The 26,226-nt window shown below is 41.7% G+C and overlaps 1 long non-coding RNA gene across 1 annotated transcript; it reads left to right on the forward strand.

Moving 5' to 3' along the window:
- Nucleotides 1-452: 452 nt before the first annotated feature.
- Nucleotides 453-23,696, forward strand: LOC125631658 (uncharacterized). Its single transcript, XR_007355003.2, has 4 exons — nucleotides 453-595; nucleotides 15,348-15,479; nucleotides 16,783-16,874; nucleotides 21,222-23,696. It is a non-coding gene; the product is annotated as an uncharacterized LOC125631658 (long non-coding RNA).
- The last annotated feature ends 2,530 nt before the right edge of the window (nucleotides 23,697-26,226 follow it).

Raw genomic sequence — 26,226 nt, forward strand, 5'->3', positions numbered from 1 at the left:
CTCTGCTCAGCACCTGTTTAACCATGATCACCTTGGCAGTGTTTTGTGGGCATCATGAATACTCCAGTATTCCAGAGTGATACAATTGATTGAGACCATTTATGACTTTTCTCGGATTGTTGAGCATACGGGGGCAGATGTATATTACTCAGGCCTTTGTAAGATCAAAAACTTAATGTGAAACTCACTGCTCTAAATATAAAATACATAAATATGTATTGGCTGGTGTCTGGAATATGTGCAAAATAAAATTCAGATGTAACTTTGTGTGTTACAAAGGAGAGTGTTCTAGACTTAATACTATTTTTTATTTTTATAGCTATAGCCAGGGAAGGTGATACAAAAACAATTACTAAGATGTGGCCATGTATATTCTTGTTGATGCAGAACTTGTCTTTGGCTCTGTTTCCATGGAATTGGGTCAGTTGGTCTGTTCTATCACGCAGGGAAAAACAAAGTTCTGAAACCAGAAGATTGATGGGAGACGGGAAGAGTTTAAGTGCTGCGATTAGGAACTATGGGCAATGTCCTTATGAGGAAGATATGCAGATGGACAGCAATGATTTGCCCAGAATATAGCAAACAACCAAATATGGTGAGATTATGATTTTGTGATTCAGTTTACTACTGCATGCACTGAAACTGTGTGGTAGGGAACTTGGTAATGCTTTTGATCATGAGGTTTTACTGGTGCATTTGTGAACCCTAGTGGGAATCACTCTTAAATGATTCCATTCTTTCCTGTTTGAGAAATCCCAGAGTTGGTTTGGGTTATAACTCACATACATTCTCCTGAAGAGTTTCTCATGTGTAGTACCATAATGTTTTCTTTTGTTTCATCTCCTTTTTGACATATATAGAAGGTCATATGGACTATGTAATTGGCATGTAGATGTCACGCAGCTCTGTGACTGATTTTCATCATCTCTGAATGGAATAATGTCTTTGCTTTGTCAGGGTCTAGATGAGACTGTGATATGAATACTAGCCAGCTGACTGACGCTTAATCACTTGGGAAATAGGAAACAATGTAAACTTACATTTTAAAATGGGGAAGCAATATCATTGGGGTGAGGAAAGGTTGTCCAGGTACAGCAGGAATGAATCCCCATTTTTGAGGGAATTTGTTCTCCCCTTTAGTTCAAGTTGTTCACCCTCCAGCTTTTGGATCCCTGACTTCTTCTGGAGTCTCAGGTAGCAGCAGTAGCTGAAAGCATGATTTCCCATTTTCAACTAGCTGAGTATTTCTGATTGTTTCTCTCAGATCCAGTCCTTGAGTAATCTATGTATTTTGACCTCCACAATGGAATACCGCAATGCACTCTACTTGGGGCTACACCAAAAAACCACTAAGACAGTTCAGCTACTGTAGTGTGAGGCTGCCCACCAGGTTGGCAGTGTTAGTGACAGACAAGTGGTTACCCCAATTCTTTGCTAGCTATACTGTCTTCCTGTTGCTGATAGGTAGAATTCAAGATTTTGCTATATATAGCCCTTGGGTCATGGCTCTCTGACAAGCTACCTGTACCATCATAGCAACTGAGTTCAGCGAGGGACCTTGAGCTAAGAGTTCCCGGCCTAAATGAAATGAAGTTGGTGGTCAGCTATCCTCAGTGGAGAGTCATTGTTAATAAACAAACCTCAGCAAAAATTTTCTCCCTAATCTTACCTTTACTGTTCCTAGGGTTTCTCACACTGAATGTGAGAAAAGCTGCAATATGAGCTGCAGCAGACCAGGGGGCTCTTAAGAGCTATTAGTAGGGACCCTCTGAGGAAGAACACTGAGGAGTCCAGCAGCAGGTCCAGCAGCTCGGATGACTCTGAGGCAGAACGGCTCTGCAGATTGCCTAGAGACAACTAGAGACCAGGAGGATGGAAAAAAAGAAATCAGCCTTCAGCTCCCCTTGAATCATCAGTGTAGGAGGGCAGTAATTGCCCCTGGCGTCAGTGACAACCACCATAATTAGTTATAGACCTGGCTCGTCTCGACCACCAGAGACCCGCCATGAAATTAAAACATACACCCGCCAAGCAGGCTCGCGTCGTTGGGAAGGCCCTCGGCCCACTCAATCTGAACACAGCCCTGGATTGGTCAGAAAAGGTGAACTCCCTTCCTGGAATAGGGAAGGAAGATGTTTCTGCCATAGCCAGGGAGTGCATGTCCAGTGAGGAGTTCAGTGTGCTTCCCATTAACATCTAGGTGGCTGACACTGAATCCTCACTGGAATTGTTTGAGGGCATTCTAAGGTTTTACCACCCGCACCAGAACTTAATCGGCAGGTATTATTACGAGCGCCAGCAGCCTCATGAAAGGTGGGAAAAATACCTGAACTGAAAGGCTCTTATGCTGGCTAATGGGCACCCCGACTTGTAACACTCCCGAATTCTGGATTGACCCGAATCTTAAAGGTGGCTCTAGGGCCAGTAGACCACCTATCCACCTCCCTACAAGAGCTAGAAGAGAAACTTTAGGAGGCATACAAAGTCCAGTGGGACACTTTCCCAGCCCCCGGAGCCAGGAAGGTGGCGGCAGTGGTCACCAACAAGAACCACCGAGGGAAGGAGTCTCCAAAAAGAAACCCCAAGCTTCAACAGAGAGACAAGAGACCTGCTGCTTATCAGAGCAAAAGCAGCCATTTGACAACTTCAACAAGGAAAAGCAGAGGTCATTTAGGAATACCCTCTGGAAAAAGCTGTTCCAGTACGAAACCAAAGAGCATTGACAGACTACCTACGGAGGAGCTGCTGCAGAGGCTGGCTTGTCACAAGAGGAATCAGCAGCAGCAGGAAAAAGCTCCAGATCTACTATGATGGGGCCAGGCTCCCCCTCCTTCCCCAGTAACAGCACCCTTGACCAATGATAAGTGGAGAAGACCTTCAATATCTGTGGTCATGGAGGGAGAGTTTGGACAGCTCCATCAGCAAATGTTAGTTGACAGGATGCTTCAGTGTCCATCTGGTGCACGGACGCTGAGCCAAGAGCTAAGATCCCCATACAAGGAACCAAGGTTTTAGAGGGCTTCAATATGGGTAAAAGTGTGGTCCCCTTCACCCAACCCGTCAATTGCAAAATATACTATATTCCACACTATAGCTGCTAAGGCTGCCTTTGGGCTCCAAGCCCTGAGAGGTCAAGGCATTTTAGGAATGGACCTGATTTCCAAGTTGAGCCTCACTGTAGACCTTCCCAATAGAAGGTTGGTCCAGGACAAAAACAGCAAGCGTCATGAGATCATACCAGCATCTCAGAGTGGCTACAGAAAAGGCACCAGAAGATCTGGAGATGCCAACGTGGGAAGAGGACATGGCCAAGGTTGCCCTCAAGCACCAGAAGGTATTTGCCAGGAACAAGTTGCAGTGCGGCAAGATAGCAGCGAGGTCAGAGTCAACAGACCTGACCCAAAGCTGCAGAAGCAATATAGATACCCTGTTGCTGCTGAGGAAGGCATCCAAAATACCAACAAGGCCTTGGTCAAACAGGGAGTGCTTTTGACAACAGAAAGCCGCTAGTCATGAAAGTGTATGGCAAGACTTGGCAATTAACAGTTGACTACAGGAAGCTTAACAAAGTGACACCTTGGTTAGCCCCTGTAGTGGCCAAGTTTAACAAGGTGATGGCTGCCCTCTCATCAGGGGTTAAATGGTTTTCTTTCTTTTCTATTCCCCTGCACTCCTCAGCATGGCATAAATTTGCCTTTACTTATAACGACAAGCAGTACACTTTCAGCCGGCTCCCACAGGGACTACATAATGTGCCGTCTATATGCCATCACCACTTCTCCAGTATTTGGAGCACCTTGAAGAACAGAAATCAAATCCTTAGCTACATGGACGACATCCTCATGGCAACTACCATGAAGGAGGAAAATCTCGAGATGCTAGACGCAGTCGCGGATCAGATCAAGAAAACAGGCTTCCTGATCAATTTGGTAAAGGCTCAGCTTGTGCAACCAGAAGTCAGCTATCTGGGAATGACAATTGGTAAAGAAGGCAAATGTCCAGATACTCAGCATGTCAACTTAATCTGTAAACTTCCAGTACCCCAAGATATCTCTGGATTAGGTCGTTCCTAGGACTCAAGGGGTTTTTGAGGGAATTTATAGAAGGGTATGTATGCTGAGATGGCCAGGCCACTGTATGTGCTATTAAAGAAGAACCAACAATGGAGGGTGAACGACAAGCAACTGAAGGCTTTCTGTGATCTAAAGCAGGCTGTCACCCAGGCACCAGCATTGGCTTACCCAAAACCCAACCAGCCATTCCACCTAATGCCGGCAACATCAGATAAGGGTATAAGCGCGGTGCTCCTACAAGATCAGGGATACAGCTTTGACCTGTCACCTATGGGTCGAAGACTCTGAGTAAAGTTGAGAAGCAGTTTAACACTTGCGAGTGAGAGGTCCTAACCCTGGTGTGGTCACTTGGACACTGGGAATACCTATAGGTATGTCCTCAGTGATCCTTGAAACAGCTGATACCCCACTAAAATACATACTCTCAGGGTGCATCAAAGAAGGACATGTGTCAAGTCTTAGGCTGGCCAACTGGACACTGAGCCTCATCAACAGAAACCTGGAAGTACAAAAGACTCCCCGACTAGCCATCCTCCCATATGCTCTACTCACAGAGGGACAGGATCATGAGTGTCCGATCCCCAGTCTGGAAAGCAACTTACCCAAGTCGCCTTTTATTGTGGAAAGCAGTTATCAGGAAGCAAAAGAAAAGGGCCTGAAGATCTGGGCTGTGGATGGTGGCTGCTTCCACAAAAAGGGGAGCCCTCATGCAGGGTATGCTGCACTTCAGCCAGAGTGCCATCAAGTCCTGCAGAGAACGGTATGCCAGTTTTCAGCCCAGGCAGCTGAAGTGGTAGCGGTATTGGCTGTCCTATACGCAGAAGATCCTGAAGCCAATAACTGCGTGTGCTCAGACTCAGATTGGGTTATCTAGGCATTTAGAGTGGATGACATTCTGGATCCAGTGAAAGATGAAGTCACCAGACAGGCGGCCCATTGCGCACACAAAATATCTGTTGCACGCGTGGGAGCTGGCCACCAATAGACCAGGTGGCACCCACCTGCTCAAGGTGAGGGCCCATCACTGAGACTTTGCAGAAATCTGCAGCCTCAACAACAAGGTTGACTAGCTGGCCAAACAGGCGGCCTTGTTAGGGGACTTTGGGTCCACTCAGAGGAGAAGGTGGTGAAAATGGAACCTGAGACTGAGGATCTCTCTGGTCAGCTTGACATTAAGGGACTGCAGAAAAGAGATCAAGAAATCCAAGGTCTCTTAGGAAAGCAAGAGCACTGGAAGTACCAAATCTTCCAGGACAGATGGACAGAATGTCCTTGAAAAAGGACATACAACACCTGTTCTTCTGCTACCTACATGTTTACACCGAGAGATGGTTGGCTTAGTACATAGCAATGGCCACTTTGGCATAGACAAGACTATGAATCGAATAATGACTGTGGCCTGGTGGCCAAGCATCATGCAAGATGTAACTAAGTACATCTCTAGTTGCCTCAACTGTGCTAAAAACAACCCAGATGCCAAGGTCATCAAGAGCCTGATGCATCACCAACTTATCGGAGAGCCATGGATGTACTTTCAGATGGACTTAATAGGCCCCCTGCCAAACACCGGCAGAGGCCACAAGTATTGCCTAATTATTGTAGACTGCCTTTGTAAAGCCTTCACCTAGTGGATGGAAGCCTTCCCCACCAAGAATAATACGGCAATAACAACTGCCAGAGTGCTCCTAGTGCAAACCTTTTGAGGTCTGGCCTGCCAGAATGTATTGACTCAGACCAGGGACCCCACTTCGTGGGTAAAGTCACCAGAGCAATGTGCCAAGCCTTGGGGATCCAGCAGAAACTGCATATTGCAGGTCACCCGCAGAGCTTGGGCCTGTTAGAACGCACAAATCGCACCTCGAAACAGCGCTCTGAAAGATTGTCAACTCCGAAGGAATGGACTGGGACTTAAAACTGCCCGTAATCCTAATTGTATTTAGGTCATCAATAGCCTCGCATAGGTTTATGCCCCATGAGGTTATGATGGGTGTTATGAAAACACCTGAGTACTGGTGGGTAGATGGGGCTCCACCTGATGACTATCAATCTCGGCTCCAGGTTGATAAATTTATGCAGAAACTTTTACAAGATATAAGCTCCATCCAACACAACGTAGCTATCCAACTGAAGTCCAATGCTAGAACTATGCACAAAAGTCTGGGAAGTTCTCTTAAGTCTATTGAGTGGAAAATTGGGGATAGAATGCTCTGCAGATACTATTCAGAGCAAGAGCATACCTTCAGCCCCAGGTGGGTTGGGCCTGTATGCATCACCAATAAGACAAGCTCAGCCATCTACGAAGTAGAGCTTAAAGGTGCCAAGGGAAAGAAACAGCTTAAGTGGTTCCACTGGTGCCAATTAAAGGAGTGGAAAGGTGCTAGGAGCTGAGCATATGTAATTTCATCATGTAATTGTTTCTCTTTGTCTGTTTGCATCACAGGAGCCAAACTGTGCCAACTGTCTTTTGTTAACTATGTTACTTGTAAATATATGTTATGCATGGTTAATAGAGGAGAGAAATCACTACTTTTGTTCAGCTGAGTTTATAAAAGGTATCACAAAGGCTGAGTCGACTGGTAAAGAACCAGTTAAGGTGTGGGGAGCTTACCATGGCCTAGTCTTAGAGGACAGCATAGGTCCTGTAATGATTTCCGCATACAAAAATGGTCCCAATTGCATATTGTATTGGAAGGAGGAACTGGGGACAGGTCAAATATGGTTATGGTCCCATACAACAGTATGCAAACTGCTCTGCTACACAAGAACTCAGAGCCCTTAGGTAGGGTGGTAAAGTTCAAAAATAGCTGTGTTTGGGAACTCCAGGATAGAAGAAGAGTGGTAAACTGCTCTGGTGGGTTAGTAACCAAAGACCCCCTTAGAGGCACTTCTATGTCTTCAAATCTGACTCATCGAGTCAAGGAGGGGACACTACAGGTAGAGGTATTCATCAGCACTCAAGACAATATACATTTTACCAGAGTAAGAGTACACTCTCCCTCAACAACTATGTTTGTAAAATTAAACTGTAGTAGTAGTGCTCGTGCCCATCGATGAAACTGTTCTGGCAATGTGAATAATTTCTGTCCTTTGAGCAGAGTTATGTTTTTAGCTAACTGTTATGGTTTCATAACTATTTTGGTTTCCACAAATGATTCTGGGACCGGGTACATGTCAGGAATGTTTGGAGCAAAAACATGCCAAGAGGTGACTGTCATTCCCAAACCCCATATTAGCAGAATGGGTCCAGTTGTGGTTAAGCAGGATCTTAAATGCTTGCTTATCATTAACACACTCCTGAAAGAATTGTAGTAAGCATGCAACTTCAGGCCAAGGATATACAGCCTGAGCGTGCACCCTATCTAAAGCCATCTATGATGGGCTGGGATGTATGAGTGATACCCCAGAGTTAAAAAGGATCTTACGGCTAAAGTCTTGGGCAGAGCTGGCAATGGATTAGGGGTAGTTAATGCCAGGAGTGCTGGCACACTACCGCAAAGAGTTAGTAACATGGGCCATAACATGGCAGAGTTGGAACAACCATTAACAGCACCCCTAACTCAAATTAATGATTTTACCTACAATATAGTTTCTACCATTTGGGCTGGATGCCCAAAACCAGAGTCAATTCCAGATAATCAATGCCATAAGTGGCTTACAGAAAAATATATCATGGGCACTTGCCTGCATACAGGTTCAATCCTGGTTGCAGAACATGGCAGCGGGTATCCTTAGAGTAGAGTACCAAGGAGTTATTTCTGTTGAAATCAAGAACCTGATGATGAAAGATGCAACACCTTTTGAAAAAGGACATAATCAGGGGTGGAAACTTTTAGATTTTGTTTACAATCCAGGCTCTAGAGAAATAGTCGCACATATCCTTACCATTTCCAATGCCAGCACAAACTGGGTGTATCCATTAATTTCCTTAGGAGTTATTGTCAACAACACTATCTTAACTCCAATAGATATCCCTAAGTGGGCTCTTGAAAGTCAAAGTGAATACCACAGTGTAAACATAGACGCATGCATCTGGGAGGAAGGCAATGGTTACATTTGTTCCACCAATGTATACCAGGGTCAACATTTGCCTTAACGCCAGTCAAGGCAAATGTCACTAAGACTTAGAGCCACACAAAGTTAAACCAGTCCCAGGTAGTCATTGTAAATAGTAACTGAATCTGCATTCGTAGTCTTTGTAAAAAGTTTCTGGGGAATTTCTTTTACTGTGTTAAAAATGATCCATATGTATACCTTGTATTTGTTTCATATTAGTTGTTCAAGTATGTGATGTCATGTTTATTTCAGAAAAATTAAATGTGCAGCGTATCAAGGCAACTTATGAGCTGTACAGAAATGTTGACCCAGTCAACATAGTAGTCAACATTGACACTTTTAAACAGCTGATGCAGCATTCTGATTTGGAAGCCCATAGCAAAAATTTGGAAAAAACAGGGCAGCAACTTAATGATCACTGTGCATCATTCAAATGCACAAACAGAACAGGTGCTCAAAAGGGTACGCAAAAGTTCAAATTTTGCCCATTCCCACAGAGTTATCCCAAACATGGCGCGTCCTTGTGCATCCATTTGTTGTAATTTTAATCATTCAAGGTCTTACTCTTGTGTTAATTATAATGGTGGTGGGATGGATAAGGTTGAAGTTAAAAAGAATCACCAACTAATCTAGATTTTCTAACTCACCTGGAGTATAGTTAAGTGCAGGTGTTGTGACAGGGTAGCAACGTTACGAAGGAGGGGAAATGTTGGGTTAAACTTTGTTCTGTTACGTTTTCCCTCAGTTGCCATTTTGGATTTATAAAAGAACTAGTCCTTCATTTCGGGACCCCTCCTTCATGAAGTGTTTGGTGACTTTTTCCCCCGAAGAGCGGGAAAGGTAGGGTCATGTGACAGCCTAAGTCTGCCCAGCAACCGCTGACTACTTAAGGGTGGCACGCCCGTCACTCTGGGCTGTCCATCAGAGTGGCAGTCAGTCTCCCACACACACAGCCTGCTGCTATTAGCCCCAGAGCAGACCAGGATTTGGGTGAATTCTTGGGATCCATCCAGCTTCCTGTAAAGAGTCACCTGCACTCATCTGTCTTAACATCGTACAGGGAACAATCCGTATACCACACACAGGACGTCATGTTCAAGAACAGAAGACGATCTGGGAAGAAGGAAGGCCACTTACTTGCCTGAGTGATCATCTGTGTATCCTGTGTTCCTGTTCTCGATCCCGTCTTCCTGCTCCCCGTCCTTGTCAACGTCACTGTCTCTCCTGTGTCTACAAGAGATGGTACTGTAACTTGTCTCCTCAGTTTCCCTAGTAACTGTAATAAGGGTTTTGGGGCTCTGGGTTTCATATCCACATAACGTCTGTTAACAACTGAGCCATTATTCATTGTTGTTTACTAGTTTAGTTGTGGTCTTGGCCTTATTGTATCACCTGTTGCTGCAATAAATGTTATCTTGTTTGCACCTTCATCCTGCCTAAGTTTTCATTCACTGTTAAACACCGTTGAATAGATGTGGATGGGGGGTAAAACTTGTAGATAGCCCATCTTCTGACAAGCAATTTTAGTATAATCTGTCTCAGGGTATCAGGACCAGCCAAGCAGGATCAGTGTTAGACTCTCTGGGGCGGCCCAGGGCAGAAAGCTGAAGCCTTGGCACATGGGGTCAAAACCCAGGACCGTGAACCTGCCACCCGGGGCTCAAGCCGAAGCCTGGGCAATTTAGCTTCGTGGAGCCCCTGTGGGGTGGGGCCTCGGGCAACTGTTCTGTTTGCTACCTCCTTATGCTGGCCTTGGCTTTTATATGCAGAAAAATAGTTGTTGTAGCACTGGTGGGCTGAGGAGTTTTTACAGCACGTGGGGGTCAGGGGGCTCAGGAAGAAAAATGTTGAGAACTCCTGGGATAAGAGCTCCCTCCAGCCACATTCAGAGTGATGTGAAGGGCATGCTTGCCTCTACCAGACATTAATACGTGACTTTTGTTACAGCAGCACTGTCAATTAAAATTGTAAATGTAGTTTATTCTGAAATGAAATTTTTGGACGGAAGTGTAGACTTGATTCTACACTTTGTATAGTTTCAATAATTTACCATTATGTGTCCGGTATAATTATGCTGCTGCAAAGACGCACTCATTAAGAAGTTTTCTGTCGAAAGAAATGCATTGCTTCATGTCAGACCTTGAATCCCACAGGACCCCAGTGGAGTTTACACTATGGATATTTGTTGGTTAGTAAAAAACTTTTCCAGATTTTGAACCAAATGCAACTGTTTCTATGAGACTGACACCTTTTTTGTCTGGAGTGGACCAGGAATTAGAACTGAAATGAGAGATGTGGAAAAATAATAGAAAAGCATTTTTTAAAAAGCCAGCCTAGCTGGGAGGACACTACAAGCTGCACAAATCGTATCACCCCCATCACTGTGAGAGTTTACAACTATGCTCAGCAGCAGCCATATTCAGCCTGTTTATTCAGTTTCCTCTATAGAACAATACTTACCTTCAGCTAGTACTAAACCTTAACAGCAAATAGACCAGATACAGACAGATATGAAACAATTTAAATGACAGCAACACCACTTGAGTGGGGAAAGCTATTCAGGGAAGAGAGGGCAGGCCCATTTCTAAACCCTTCTCTTCCTCAGTAACAATCATAAGTTTCTGCTGCCAGAATCCCATTAAACATGCAGGAAGCACGCTCTCTCCCAGTGCAGGTCTTCTCATAGGCAAGAGCTCTTCAAATAACAAGTTATGTCCGCAGCTACTTACTCAATAGTCTGATCACTACTAAAGGGATTAAAATCACAACAGCCATGATGGAAATAAGCCACATTACTCCTTTGACTTATAAAGGTGATACAGCAATACCATTAATCTAGCATTACACAGTACCCCATGCAGGTACTTGCAGACTAGAATCAAGTCACCCCTTAACCTTCTCTTTGTTAAGCTAAACAGATTGAATTCCTTGAGTCTATCATTATACAGCATGTTTTCTAATCCTTTAATCATTCTCATGGCTCTTATCTGAGCCTTCTCCACTTTATCAACAGCCTTCTTGGATTGTGGACACCAGAACTGGACATAGCACTCCACCAGCAGTCACACTTTCCCAAATACAGAGGTAAAATAACCTCTTTACTCCTACTCAAAATTTCCCAGTTTCTGTATCCAAGACAACATTAGCCCTTTTGGCTACAGAATTACACTGTATCCGAATCCGATGAAGTGGGCTGTAGCCCATGAAAGCTTATGCTCTAATAAATTTGTTAGTCTCTAAGCTGCCACAAGTATGCCTGTTCTTTTTGAGCATTACACGGAAACTCATGTTCAGCTGATTCTCCACCATGTTCCCCAAACCTTTTTCAAAGTCACCTCTTCCCAGGATAGAGTACACCATCCTATAAGTATGGCCTGCATTCTTTGTTCCTAGATGTATACATTTACATTTGGCCATATTATTTGCTTGCACCCAGTTTACCAAGCAATCCTAGATCACTCTGTATCAGTGACCTGTCTTCTTCATTATTTACCATTCCCACAATCCTTTTGTCATCTGCAAACTTTATCAGTGATGATTTTATGTTTTCTTCCAAGTCATTGATAAAACTATTGAATAGCATAGGGCCAAGAATCAATCTGTGTGGGACCTCACTAGGATGTGAAGAGCAAAGACACTCCAGTACAGATATGTATCTGTTGCTGTGATTGTTTAGACCTCTGTATCATACTAGCATCTATTCCAGGTACCCACCAAAGCATCATACCTTGGCCATTAATCCTCAGATTTTGCAAGATGTTCAGATTGTATCTCTAATGTAAGAAATAAACTAAATAAGCAATGAAACTGTAGTCTGAATAGATACCAGATCCAGAATATCTGCAAGTGAAGATCTTAATATCAATTTTCAGTCTTCACTTCGGAGTTCCTAACACAAATTGCTGTTTAGACCATTAATTTAATTGTCCTTTGACACTAGGCATCCTGAAATATAATCATTTAGCTCAGAATTCTACCAATATAAATCACAATTTATGGAAAATGTGCAGGAAAACCTACAACTGAGGTAGGACTTTTTGCAGAGCTTTGGAGCTGCTATGTATATTGGTAAGGGATTTTTCCTTTACTATAGTCTAAAGGGATTGCCCAAGGTGCTGCAAAGCTGAAGGGCAGTTTAGTAAACACCTCCTTCTTCAACAGAGATATACATTACTACCTCACTAGTATGATATGCTTCTATTGCTGACAATTAAGATGGCTTTCTGTAATCAGATCATACAGAACTGGATGGACTTGCTGATTGTTGGGACACTGACTGAAATAATGAAAGGCCTTACTATTGCTTGCATGCTCAGTCCTACCAATCAAATTACATCCAGGCAGGCTACGTGGACAAATCTTACATTTTATACAATATGGAGCCTGAATGACTGCCATACAAAGCAATGCACTTTTTGACTAGAGAAACATTCATCTGACTGAACAGACTTTAAAAAAAAAAAATGGGGGAACCTGCCCCAAACATCTGCTAGATAGTAGAATGTCCTTGCAAACAGCCAATGGATTTTGGAGGAGCCAGTCTTGTCACAGACTCCAGTGGCTGATGTACCACCAGTCCATGCCACTCAGCTACTAAAAACATGAAGATGTGTAAGCTGAAGTTCTTAGCCAAAGGATTTATGCCCTGCTCCAATCACCCACTGAAGCCAATGGCAGGACTCCTGTTAACTTCAGTGGGTGTTGGCTCAGGCCCTTACTGGAGAGAGAGACAGCCCATAGTGTCCACCTGTTTTTTGTGAAGGACATTTCCCAATTTTTTTCAGGAAGGTATAATTAGTTTTCATACGAAGCAAACTTAAGTATAAAAGTAGGCCAATATCCTGATTCCCTCTCACACACCACACATCAATTTGCGGTGCCTATGAGCTAATAATACCAATTTATGCATGTACTCTTTCCACAGACTACACTGTATGTGCTAACAAAAGGAAAATAATATGTTAAATGGATAAGGGAGCAGAAATACCTTTGAAGTTTTTAACTGATTGTGAACGGTATTTGGGTGGGGAGGACAGCCTGATGCTTCAGTCAGTAAGCTATTCAATGTAGTGCTTGTTGCTGTATGTTACCAACTGTGAAACTTCCTTTTTTCCTTAAAACTAACTTTAAATAATATTGCTCACTGAATGAAGTAAATATGGTTAGTAGCAGTCACTTCACAAGTTAGTAGCTGTGACCTGTACCAAGCTCATTTCAAGAGTCTTCAATAATTGCAAGCACATATCCCAGTTTCACACATCAATGCAAGCTACCTAAGTGTTTTAGGGTTCATGGCTGGCTCATCAAAAAGAAAGAGCTTGCAGGTACGCTTTCCTGATTCTTGTGCATCACACAGTCAGACAGCTGCACTGACACTAAGTGGACATATATGTATGGCATTAGAAAGAGGATGAATGTGGTACAGAAAATCTCACTTAAGCAGCCGACCAACCACCCAAGGAGGGATGTCACTAAGTTTCAACACTGGTTTTCAATGAAGACTCCTTCAGCTTCTGATAGTAGCTTGTGATGGGGTAGGGACATCATCCCATGTTCATATCTGTTTACTTTATTTTATGTGCAGTACTGAGGCTGGTCTGCCACCGTCCATCAATGCCATGTCAATCAGTCCAAACTATGAAAAATGTCTCCTCTTTTGCTTTGCCTCAGTGTTCAGATTTACCCTCTTTCTTTATCCCTTCATTCTCACATTTAATGGTACCACCTTAAACATCTTTCTTTTCTCATTTCTCCCTACTGTACATGCCCTTGTTCAATTCCTTTGTTTGCCTTCTTACAATCTTTTTTCTGTAATTTTATTCTTTGCTACTATTTATAAATGATATTCTTTTCTTGCCACAGTTCTTTGCATCTCTATTCCCTCTCTCCATTTTGTTGACTTTCTTATTTAAAAAACACATCTCACCCTAATTTTCATAGTGTTCCAATTCAGTGATAAATTAGGAATCATAAGAGCTGCCAAAAGACTCCATAAGGTACATTATGAAATTCACCAGCTGTCCTCCTCCCCCCCCCCACTTCATTTATCTGCTAAACTAGTGAAACATAGGCCTCTTGAATCCATTAAAAAGAGCCCAAAAAGAGAAAGTGGCAACACATATGGGTCAAAACATAGTTATTGATGGCTGACTGTGGAGTCGGCCAATGTGCCCTCAGATTAAATTCCTCCATGATGTGAACTGCTCAGATTTTAGTGGAACTCTCCTGCCCAGCAGAGCACGCTGCATGTGTCTTCTGAATGCCTCTGCTCCCAATGCCACATTGGTTGTATGCGTATCACCAGGTGCTGCACTGTCTGTATATAAGTATTATAGTGCCAATAATGTGCTAGTTGCTTTCCAAATAAAGACATGATCAAGAAGCTCAGAGTCTCAAGATAGACAAGTAAACAAATAGCTGTTAGGATAAAATGAAGCAACAAATATACAGTTGGGCTAGTAAATATATAAGTAGGATATTATATCTAAGTTATTCATCAAGTGTGTGACAGTGTCAGTTTTAAATAGGTATCATGATAGAGGTGGGTACTTCAGGATGGCCTTGGATATAAAGAGGGTATAAGGTCTTCTGGATGAGCTCAGGAATGTCTTTCTCTCAGGTGAATCCACTACACATAAACCACAAGCTTTTGTGCTTCCTAGATAGAGAGGACTTTTTTTTTTCCTTAGAAATGGCACCTTTTATAAGGACCACCAATTAATAAAATAGTGTTGATTATATTATAAAAACAAAACATTAACATGAAGTAGTGATCAAAAGAAAATGAAAGTAGGAAAACTTGTGTGGTAATGCTGTAATACAGGTCCAAAGTGTAGGGCAGAAAACAGCCATTTAAAATGACATAGTAAAGTCAATATGAAAACAGCAGAGGACAAATAATTAGTGATAAGAAGTGATTTAACAAACAGATAATTCCCTGACACATCTTCATTGTCTTGATAATTGTATTTCTTCATCTGTCGTCTTTATTTTGGTTATATTTTTCTTTGTTCTGTAAAATCAAGAAAAAATACAAAAGGTAAAAGTACTATTAAGCTTCTGCTATCTTTGAGCAATGATATGATCTACAGAATATATATAAAAATAACTGAGTCATTGCTCTCTCAGATCTTGGGTTCGGAGTAATTATCTGATTTTTCAGTAAAACCTTTTATCTTGACACAGAATTTTCTATAATATCATTTTTCTTTCTTTCTTTAGATGCAAAAACCCCCACCCTAGAATAAAGAAAGTATTCTGCTTGCTTGAAACTAGAGCAAAGTAAAAATTTCACAGCAAACAACGTATTTGACAAATTGATCCTCTTTCTGCTTGCAAAACATCCATAAGCAGGTATCAGGTTTCTTCAATATACTGTATCTGTTATTCAAAAGTATTCTATTAATAGATTTTCAAAATTTGTTACTATATGGATTGATCGCAAATATTCTGAATTTGAGCTGTGTTGCTTAGTTGTGATTGATCAGATAGATCACATGGTATTGTTTCTCTTCCCTGATTGCATAAGAAAACACAGGCACTTCTGGTGTGAATACTGAAGTTTGTTTTGACATTCAACTTTCCACAAATATTTGTGCTAGTAAATTCTACCCTAATAACTTATATACCTATATCATCAAATTGATAAGAGATTGATAAGAAGAGAACTGAAGAATATTCTCAAACCTCTATAGCAAAGAATGGTATGCCACCTAACTTTGATTCCAGTATCACTGCTTACCTTTAAAATATTGGATGAGATTTCAGGAAAGATTGTGATTGTGTGATGAGGGCCTGTCAGAATTAATTCCTAGGCAATCTTGATCCCCTGTCAAAAAATTTTAAGGTGGCTGTATACACTCAGACCCTAGGGAACACAGAGCAATCCCCAAAATAATCTTTTTCTTCGTCATACAAATATATGAAAAAAACATGTCTACGTTTACTTTGCTTGAGTGCTAGGTCTTTGCAAAACGTATGTCTCAAACATAGTAAATAATAAATAAGATGAATTATAGAATGATGCATTTTTAGACTTATTGGTCTTAAATTCTTCCCTATTTGGCTTCACTGATGTTACAGTAGGGATTAATCTGGCTCATTAAAACAAACTAATAGGTTATATACATGCTGCAGAGCTCAGTCCCAATTATTACAGCACAGCCAAAGTCCTTCTCCCAAGGATTGCTAGAACTGACAAATTTATCCCCTAGCCTATAGCAAAGATATAAGCAATGCAAAAAGGAAGAAATCCAAGGGGAGGGTTTTTCCCCCCACATTGCCTTATAAGACAATTCATTTTGAAGTTAATTCTCTTTTGTTCCCTGGGTAAAAAAGAAGACAACTTGTGATGTCGCGTGTGTGTACACCAGCAAAGCCTTACAAAACATGGACCCAGAACTATTTGAAAGATTTTAGCTGCTTGTTTACATAGCTGTCATTAATGCAGGATCTCTCTCTCCATTTTTATGTTTGCCAGATGAGACTATAATGAGTCTCAACAAGTTCTGGGTGTGTGGAAGTGTGAAAAGGAAAAAGAGGATTTGTGTGCAGTTATTTTAGTTTGGTTGAGAGACAGAGCAAGAAACAGGCCTGTCTTGTTTGTCTGACTTGTTGCTGACAAACTCAGCGTGAAGACTCTGTTTTCTTTTACAAGTTGGTGCCGTGACTCGGATAGCAACGCCCGGCTGAGAAAGCGACAACTACTACGGACCGTTCCCCTTCAAACCCCAAGGCGCCAATCAAGAGGTAAGAGACATTTTGAAATCTCTAATGGGATATTGGAGGAGGACTGCCCGTGGAGCCGTCTGTCCCTTTTGGGCTCACACCATGCGAACTTATTGAATCTGCAACAAGGTCAGATGCAAAGTGGTGCTGAGGAACTTTTGCTGCCCTCATATAAGGTTAGTTATACACGGTGCTGAGGATTTATTTTTGCCGTCCTCAAGTAGGTTAGTAGTGTAAAGCGGTGCTGAGGATTTTTTTCTGCTCAAGTAGGTTAGTTGGTTGTGTAGAGGAACTTTTGTTGCCTCATATATGGAAAAGGTCAGACCTAATCAGCGCTGAGGGGTTTCGTTGCCCCAAACAAGGGAAAGGTTTTATTAAGTCTGGACTTTGGGAATTATTGTAAATGAGATGCATCTAGGTATGAGAAATGAATGAGAGTGAGTATGAGTGAATGAAGGGGGGGTATAAGCCGCTGACCAGGTCTAAGGCTTAAGCTGACTCCAGCCGCACCAAGGCTACCCCATGTGGGAGTTCTGAAAGCAAGGGGGGGTCAGCTGAACCTTGTGACCCAGTGGATAGGAACTTTCCCTTACTTATGAGCTGCTGACTCAGCGGACAGGGCACCTTTCCCCGGAGTGTGTGAAACCCTTCTTTAGCTTATGAGCCACTGACTCAGTGGACAGGACACTCCTGTGTGATTGGAAAATGGGTGGGGGATAGTCTAAGAATACCCCTACACCACCGAAGGGCACCCCTGCATACTACATGTACATGCATTATGGTCCTAGGACCTGCAGGTATTTAGAGAATTTAAATTTTTACACGGGTGATAATCCATCTAAACAGTTGCCACTAGAAGGTACCTTTGATCTAGATAAAATCATACATCTCAGATGAAGCCACAAAGAGACTCTATGAGTCTTGAGTGTGGAGTCTGAAGGACTCCCAGGCAAAATTAAAAACTCAAGTGCAGGATTTAAAAAAACAACATAAAGCATCCAGATGCCTCCCTACCTGAACTACTGCATCAATTCCCTTGGCTCCTTTATATCCCCAATTAGTTAAGGCTGAAAGTGAAGAGGGAAAGAAATGGGTTAATTTGAAAAGTCAGCTTGGCCTAGAGATAAAGAGAAAGCTGCTCTGCGTTCAAGGTCAAGAATCAACACAGACTATGCCAAGTACAAAAAAACAACAACAACAAAAAACTGCTTTCAGCCCCAGCTGGCTGTGAAAAATATAGACAGAGGCAAAACAAAGGCAACACAAGTTGCCGGACTGAGATTACATTTGCAAAGGTTGGCGACCCAGTGAGACCCAACAGTCTGCCTTTGCAACCCTGGAACAGGTGTGGTTTGGGGACGCTGAAGGAGCCACAGGCAGCCGGCCTGGACTAGAATACTGAGCAAAAATCTCTGAAAGGAATGCGCCAAGAGACCCCAGGGCGAAAAACCCTCTGAAGAGCGGAAGCAAGTTGGAGACTTCTTTTTTTTGCAGTGTACCTCTGGACAACCTGTGCACAGGATAACCTCCCAGATCCACCTCTCTCTCTCTCTCCTACGCCCGGGCCTGGCCAGCCATAGCAGCATGTTGCGAGTTTGAAAAAAGGTTGCAGGTCGGTCTACCCCCAGTGGTAGCAGGACTGGGCAATAAGAGGAGTTGGGGAAAAGGGAAGAGATGTGTATCTGACCGCTAGAGAAAACTGAACAGTTAAAATGCCAATTGGCCATGCATTCTGTCCAGGTGGCAAGCCTCATGGCGGAGGACTCAAGTAGCCTTGTGAGTGAGAATGTTTAAGGACAAGACCAGGAGGGGTGGGGACTAGTTGAAAAGCCCACCCTCCTTGCTAAATTGGTAGTGGAACAAAGCCTGTGACCATGGAAAGAAACGGTTCAACGAGAAAAGGAGGATCAGGCCCAGGCAAGCAGGCAGGCAACAGATAGAGAGATTGGAAAACAGGTTGGAAACTTTGAGGGCATAGTGGAAGGAAAGGAGTAAGTAATCACAGGCATGGGAAATTGAAATCCCTGGAACAATAGTTGGAATGGTAAAATTTGAGTTGATTGGGGTGTCGTTGGGAAAATAAGCAAGTGATTTAAGGAAAGAAAGTGAGAAATTAATTCCCTCCAGCAACTATAGAGTTATCAGTTGAATTTTGTAAAAATGCTAAAGAAAAAGAATTCTTGGTTTCTTTGCAGCCATTCTGAAGGAAAAATGGGCCCTTTTCCCAAAGAAACGTCTAAATAAATCCAGGCAAAAAGATTTGACTGAAATCAGTTGGCTATGAACATTTTAGTCGGAGTAGAGAAAACATATGGAGTGTCTGTTGGAATTTAACCACCCAAAATATATGAAAGGAATGTCAAGGAAAAGAACACGTATAGTGTATATTGTAAAAGGGGTGAGGAAAATGCAAATATGCAATGCTACTTAATTAAAATCCTATTAGACTCCAAGGGGCTACAATAGGTGGTGTTTTCCTTTTCGGATTACTGTGTGTTTTGAAAACAGGAGTTAAAGGTAACAGGCAATCAAATCTCTGGTAAAAGTTAATTGTGTCCCTTTTACGTAAAAGTTGTTAACCTATGAATGACTCTGGATCCAAAGCAAACCAGAAAGCATCTGTGTTAATGCAAATTACCTAACTGATAAAGGTAGAAGCCACCGAAACCTAGCCTGCCTATGAAAGAAACACAGAAAAATATGGGGTAATTCCTCTGTTTTGCCCGCAACCAACAAGGGTATTTGTATAAGAAAGAAATATTTTAAACAATGACCAATTGCCCCAGAAGGGGTAGAAAAATGTTTTTGTCTTTCAGAAAATTAGAGAAAGCTAATGCCAGCTAAAGAGCAATCCAACAAACCATGCTTTACTGGCACAATAGAAATTGTGTTCTGTGTTCTTGTGGTGTTTTGTCTTGTGGCTAGAATTGTTGTTTAATTTTCTACAGGACAGCCTAGTTCAAAACCAAATGGAAGGGTTAGAGCTAAATGCAGATACTTGCTTTATCCAGCTTGGAATACAAAGTGTTTTGGATACTATCAGGAAATACTAAGGTTTTAATATACGTGACAGAGGGTGTGCCAAAAGCTGAGAATGTTCTTGGAGTGCTGCTGGGTGCACTTTACACCCTGATCACCTTTGGCACTCTCTGGACGGCCGCCTGGTTGCGCCTCAGGTGCTCTTGCCCTATTTGCTCGCGTGCACCACTGGATGGCACACGTGAGCAAAGAGGGGATGACTGCTGCAGTTAATGAGACTGGTACGAGACTGGTATGTACCTAATTTTAATTTGCCTGGTAGTTTGTGTTTTCCATCTTTGGTAGTCTTAGATCTGCTGTTCTCCTTCCTGCTGGCCTTGCTATTTTGCAGGCCTGTGCAGCTGGATTTCTTTCGGTCACATTCAAGCCCTCGTCTTTCTCGGCTGTCAGCCAAATCTCGGCTGTGAGCAGTGTCCTTGGGCAGCAGCCAGCATCTTATCTTCGGACAGAGCTTGCTAGCTGCAGTGTTGAATTCATTCATTCTCTGCTCTTTTCTTCTTCTTCTCTTCCCCCCCTCGGCCTCTCGTATCTGCAAAGGAAATTTCCACTTTCCACTCACACACCTTTGACCCCACCCAAAATGCTTTGCGATGCTTCCAACAGTGTTGGCCACATACAGTGCTTGTCTGCCTTCCCTGGAGACTCACTGAGGGAGGAGAGTAAGCAATATAATATTGGAATAATACTGCCAGTTATATAATATTGGAAACGCAGTTAAAGCTTAAAAAATAAAAGCAGCATACCCCTTAGGGACCTTTTGTAAATATTCAGATTGATTTTATTCAAATGTCTAAATGTTGTAACTATGAGTATGTTGTGTTAGTATTAGTTGATGTTTTTTCAAGCTGGATTGAAGCCTTCCCCTGCAGAAGGGCAGACGCCAAGTCTGTTTTGAAAATTTTGCTTAAGGATTTCATTCCAAGGTTTGGCATACCTGTGAGTATCAACAGTGATCATGGTACTCATTTTACTGGACAGATTGTAAAGGAGTTATGTGCAGCCTTGTAGATCCAACATAACCTCCACTGTCCCCACCACCCGCCGTCTGCCGGGACAGTGGAATGTCAGAATGGGATCCTGAAGAATAAACTGGCTAAGATTTGTACAGAAACAAACTTGAAATGGCCAGATGCCCTTCCATTAACATTAAGGGTCACCCCCAACCGAAAAACTGGACTTAGCCCACAGAAGATCCTGACAAAGTGCCCGAGGCGACTTCTGGCAGCACCTCTGCTGGCCCTAGCCCAGATGGACATTCATCTGATGTATGACACAATGCTCAATTACTGCCAGGCACTGATGAAATGTGTTCGGTCTCTTTATTCACAGGTGAAAGAAGCACTACTCAAGGATCCTGAGCAACCCTGTCATTCATTAGAACCAGGAGAGTGGGTCTACATAAAGGTCCATCAGCGAAAGACTGCTCTGGCTCCGCACTGGAAAGGCTGTTACCAAGTTCTGCTAACTACCAACATCACTGTGAAGTGCCAAGGACTAACTGCCTGCACTCATGCATCTCACTGCAAGAAGGCCCCTCCACCTCAGGATGACCCTCCGACTGCTGATCAGCCTGTCCCTCCTTATGGTACTACTTTTCCTCCTTCTGGACAGCAGGAGAAAAGGACAAGGAGAAGTGCTGGTAACTTCTCCCTTGTTCACTAACAGAATCACCATACATTCACCATCTCTGGAGGAACCCAGTTATTACAGGGTGACATGCTGGTAACCTCTCCCCTGTATGATGCTGAACTATGACTGTTCCAGAAAAAAAGAAGAAGTTATCTGTTCTTTGAAGATTTGCCTAAGGACAGACACTCTGTCTTTCCGGCAATTGCATGAATAAATTGTCTCTGACTTGTTGCTGACAAACTCAGCATGAAGACTCTGTTTTCTTCCACAGGTGGTTAATAAAATTCATCACTGTTGGACATGCAGACCTGTAAGTATTACACTTTTTCCACACTAGTAACTTGAGTGACATTACTGGGTGCACGCATTTCTCCTCCTGCGGGGAGGTTGAGAGAACAAAAACAGGATAGATGTTAATCATGTTGCTTATTGCACTACTAGAAAGTACTCAGATACTGTGGTGATGAGCATGGTATAAAAAGCCTATATTGAATAAAATAAAATAGAATAGAACTAGGCATTCTATGGGGCTTGTGTAAGTGAGCAGGTAGCCTGCATAGGCCTGCTGTTCTTACACAAATAGTCATTTGCCCAGATATCTCTTTCTCCCCTCTATCTACTCTTAGACACTTCTCAGTGTATCTCAGTTATGCTAGCAAACATATTTTTTTTCTGATTGGTCAACAGTATTATCTTTTTACTTCTGGAAATAAATCTTAGGTTTTTCCCTTTACCTTCTCTAGATAAAATCTCTACAGACTTTTTTTGTAAGTCTCTACTCTTTGAGATTGGGGTCATTTTTATCAAACTCATTTTACTGATTTTTATAATATTTTGCTTAATGGTATATATAACATATAGATTTTTAGCTAATGACCTGAGGTCTGTGTATGCTATATGTCCCTATGTAATTTAGGTGTTTATGGATCCATTTTATCAGAAGTTAAGTGGACAGGAGGGGTTTTTTATTTAGATTGACTTACAATCCTTCAGTTTTTGACTGACACTTTAAACCTGACATTTATATTGTGTCAGAATGCTTACCACCAAGAATGAATGAGGGATCACTGACAAAGAAACAGACCACGAGCAAAAACTAATTTTGTGCTTTCTGACATTGGTCACTCCTTTCTGTTATTTTCAGTGTCTCTGGTGTGGGAACAAACAGGAGACAGTTTAGAAGGCTTCCCTACTTTGTCTTAGTTCTAAAGGAAAGGCAGCATTGATGATGTATCATTTACATTAAGTGCTACCCTCAGATCAATATACATAATGGGTATCTATTTTTTAATTTAATTTTATAGAAGCAAAAACCAAATCAGTAATACTTTATGTAAGAAATTCCAATTAATGCTAGTGAAAAAGACTTGACCATATCTACAACTAGAAGAATATATCCAATATTTTCTAAGTATTATTGTTGAGCTTTGCTAGATTTTGCTATTCAGGACACCACGTAATTTTCTCTCTCACACAAAAAAGCAGCACGCTCTCTCCACTTCTTAGCAAGAATTTAAAACAGAAGTGCTGAAATGAGGACTCTCATTAAAAAGATCCATTGCTTTTACAAACTATCCTGTGGAACATTTAATCATTCTCATTCACATTTTCAAAAGACTCTATAAACTTGATCTGTTTAATCCTCACAGTATCCTTATGTGGTAAGACAATATAAACCCCACTTTCCAGATGGGGAAACTGAAACAAAGGAAATCATGAGACTTACTCAGGTCACATGCCAAGTCAGAAGAAGAGGCATGATTAGAACTCAGTAGTTCCTGGCCTTCTATCCCCACAGTGTACCTACTTCATCACATAGCCGCTCTAAACTTATTTATCTGTTTACTAGTATACTGTGAAGTATTACAAACAAAATCAAACTTTTTTATCAAACAGTTGAAAAATGTACATTGTATGATGCATTATTCTTGCCTTTTTTACTATTTGTTTGCTTACTTGCTAAATTATAAAATCTAGTAATTTCCAATCCACTTGTTAGTGTAAATTAGCAAGGGTCCACTAATGTCAAGTTCTCTATAATATTATTGGGTATTCTTTTCTTGTATAGCTCCCAATTGGTCCTTGTAATCTATGGAATAGCATTAGGCTTGTACATGTATTTGCAAGTGTCTTTGTTTTTTATTTGATTTGTATTTAATAAAACTATATACTAAAGATGTCTGGTTCAGCTGCTCTTTTGTAAACTGAGACCATCTATAGCTATAATAAGAAAAGGAGTACTTGTGGCACCTTAGAGACTAACAAATTTATTTGAGCATAAGCTTTCGTGGGCTACAGCTCACTTCATCGGGTGAACTATAGCTCACAAAAGCTTATGCTCCAATAAATTTGTTAGTCTCTAATTTTCCACAAGTATTCCTTTTCTTTTTGCAAATACAGACTAACATGGCTGCTACTCTGAAACCTATAGCTATAATAATTTTTTATTGTTAGACAATCCTCTAGGAACTCTTTTCTTCCATTTTGAGAGCTGGGGTTCACAGTTTGCACAAGAAGCAATTCAGTCTTCAATAATTCAGACTTCCTCCTATAGTCTATAATCAGTGTTTCTCAGCCTTTTTGATACCAGGGACCGGTTTGCTGCCTTCCTAAACTGTGTCAGGGAAATCTCAGGGACAGACACAGGTCGCTGAGAAACACTGGAATACATAATTTCTGATGAAAATCTCCTGAATGCTTCCTATGTTTCTGAAATTTTGAGTACCCATTTTTGGATCCATCTGTTTGAGAGGTTCATATACACTACTCTCTTGCCTTAAAAGAGCCAAAAATCCTTGCCCTTTGACTTCACTGGATTTTAAATTAAATCCCTGTTACAAAACTCTGATAATTGGCTTATCCATTATGTAATTTCTTCCTGGAGCCAAATTAGTAGAAAGAGCAGAAGAAATTTTAACAGGGGAATTAAATCCCCTTTTCTTAGTGCAGCCCCATTTTACCATGGCTAGATGGAATGCTGGAGTTCACAGTTCCATGGCTGTTCGGATAGGACAGTTGATGCTTCATTGGATGAAATGGGACTCAAGTGGGCTTGAGAAGTAGCTGAGGCGGAGAACCACTGTGCCTAGCTAAGCAAAATAAATCTTAACCAGACAGCAAGGAAGGGAGCAGGGAACTGCTGTTTCTGAAGAGGGGGATCCCCTCTCTCTGCTGGGCCAACAGGGACACTGCAATGGTTTCTAAGCCCTCTGAGAGGTCAAGCTATTGTGCTAATAGAGGTACTATCAGGAACTGAGATATAAGGAATCCTACAAAGCTTCGGTGGCCCAAGAGCAAAGGGGTGTAATATCTAAGAGGGAGCCACAAGGGAGCCTCCAGAACACTGATCCAAAGAAGTGCTGGGACCCCAGATAATTGCTGGCATCTTCTGCTGCTGCTGCTGCTGCTGTAGAGAAGGAGACACACTGAGTACAGGGAAGGGCAAGTATTACTTCACTGAAGGTGCTGAAATATTTTTGTTGCAGGGTCTGCAGTCATGTGATACGTACATTTATAGGTTCATAGATTCCAGGACCAGAAGGGACCATTGTGATCATCTAGTTTGACCCCCTGTATAACACAGGTCACAGAATTTCCCCAAAATAATGCCAAGAGCAGATCTTTGCGAAAAAACATCCAATCTAGATTTAAAAATGCCAGTAATGGAGAATCTACCCCAACCCTTGGTATATTGTTCTAATGGTTAATTAACGTCACTCTTAAAAATGTATGCCTTATTTCCAGTCTGAATTTGTCTTGCTTCAACGTCCAGCCCTTGGATCGAGTTATACCTTTCTCTGTTAGGCTGAAGATATCATTTATCAAATATTTGTTCCCCATATAGATACTTACAAACTATAATCAATTCACTCTTACCTTTGTGTTTGTTAAGGTAAACAGATGGATTACCTTGAGTCTCTCACTATAAGGCACATTTTCTAATCCTTTAATCTTTCTTGTGGTTCTTCTCTGAACCCTCTCCAATCTATCAATATCCTTCTTGAATTGTGGACACCAGAACAGGTCACAATATTCCAGCAGCAGTCATACCAGTGCCAAATACAGAGGTAAAATAACCTTTACTCCTACTCGAGATTCCCCAATTTTTGCATCCAAGGTTCACATTACCCATTTTGGCCCCAGCATTTCACTAGGAGCTCATGTTCACAACCCCTAAATCTTTTCAGAATCATTGCTTCTCAGAAGAGAGGCCAACATCCTGTAAGCATGGCGTACATTTTCTTCTAGATGTACACATTTACATTTATTGTATTAAAATTAATCTTATTTGCTTGCACCCTGTTTACCAAGTGATCCAGATTGCTCTGTATCAGTGTCTGTCCTCTTCATTTTTTAACACTTCCTCAATTTTTGTGTCACCTGAAAACTTTATCAGTGATTATTGTATAATAAGGTATTACAAACTAGTTACTTTCTTCTAGCCCTGAAATAATGTAATAATCACTTTTATATATATTATATAGATGATTATTTAAACTCAATTTGTTGTTGCTCTGACCAAGAGTAGCAGCATCAGGATAGAATAAACTCTCTTACATTAAAATTACCACAGTCTTTCTGATTCTTCTAGAGATGCAGTTAATCCATTTAGTTAGCATTCAGTGAAATGCCAAATGTTAGCTCTTGATATTTGTTGGACACAGTACAAATCTGAAAAGGTATTAGTTGGAATTTTGGTCTGTCT

This window comes from Caretta caretta, chromosome 2, assembly GCF_965140235.1.
Source record: "Caretta caretta isolate rCarCar2 chromosome 2, rCarCar1.hap1, whole genome shotgun sequence".
NCBI lineage: Eukaryota > Metazoa > Chordata > Testudines > Cheloniidae > Caretta > Caretta caretta.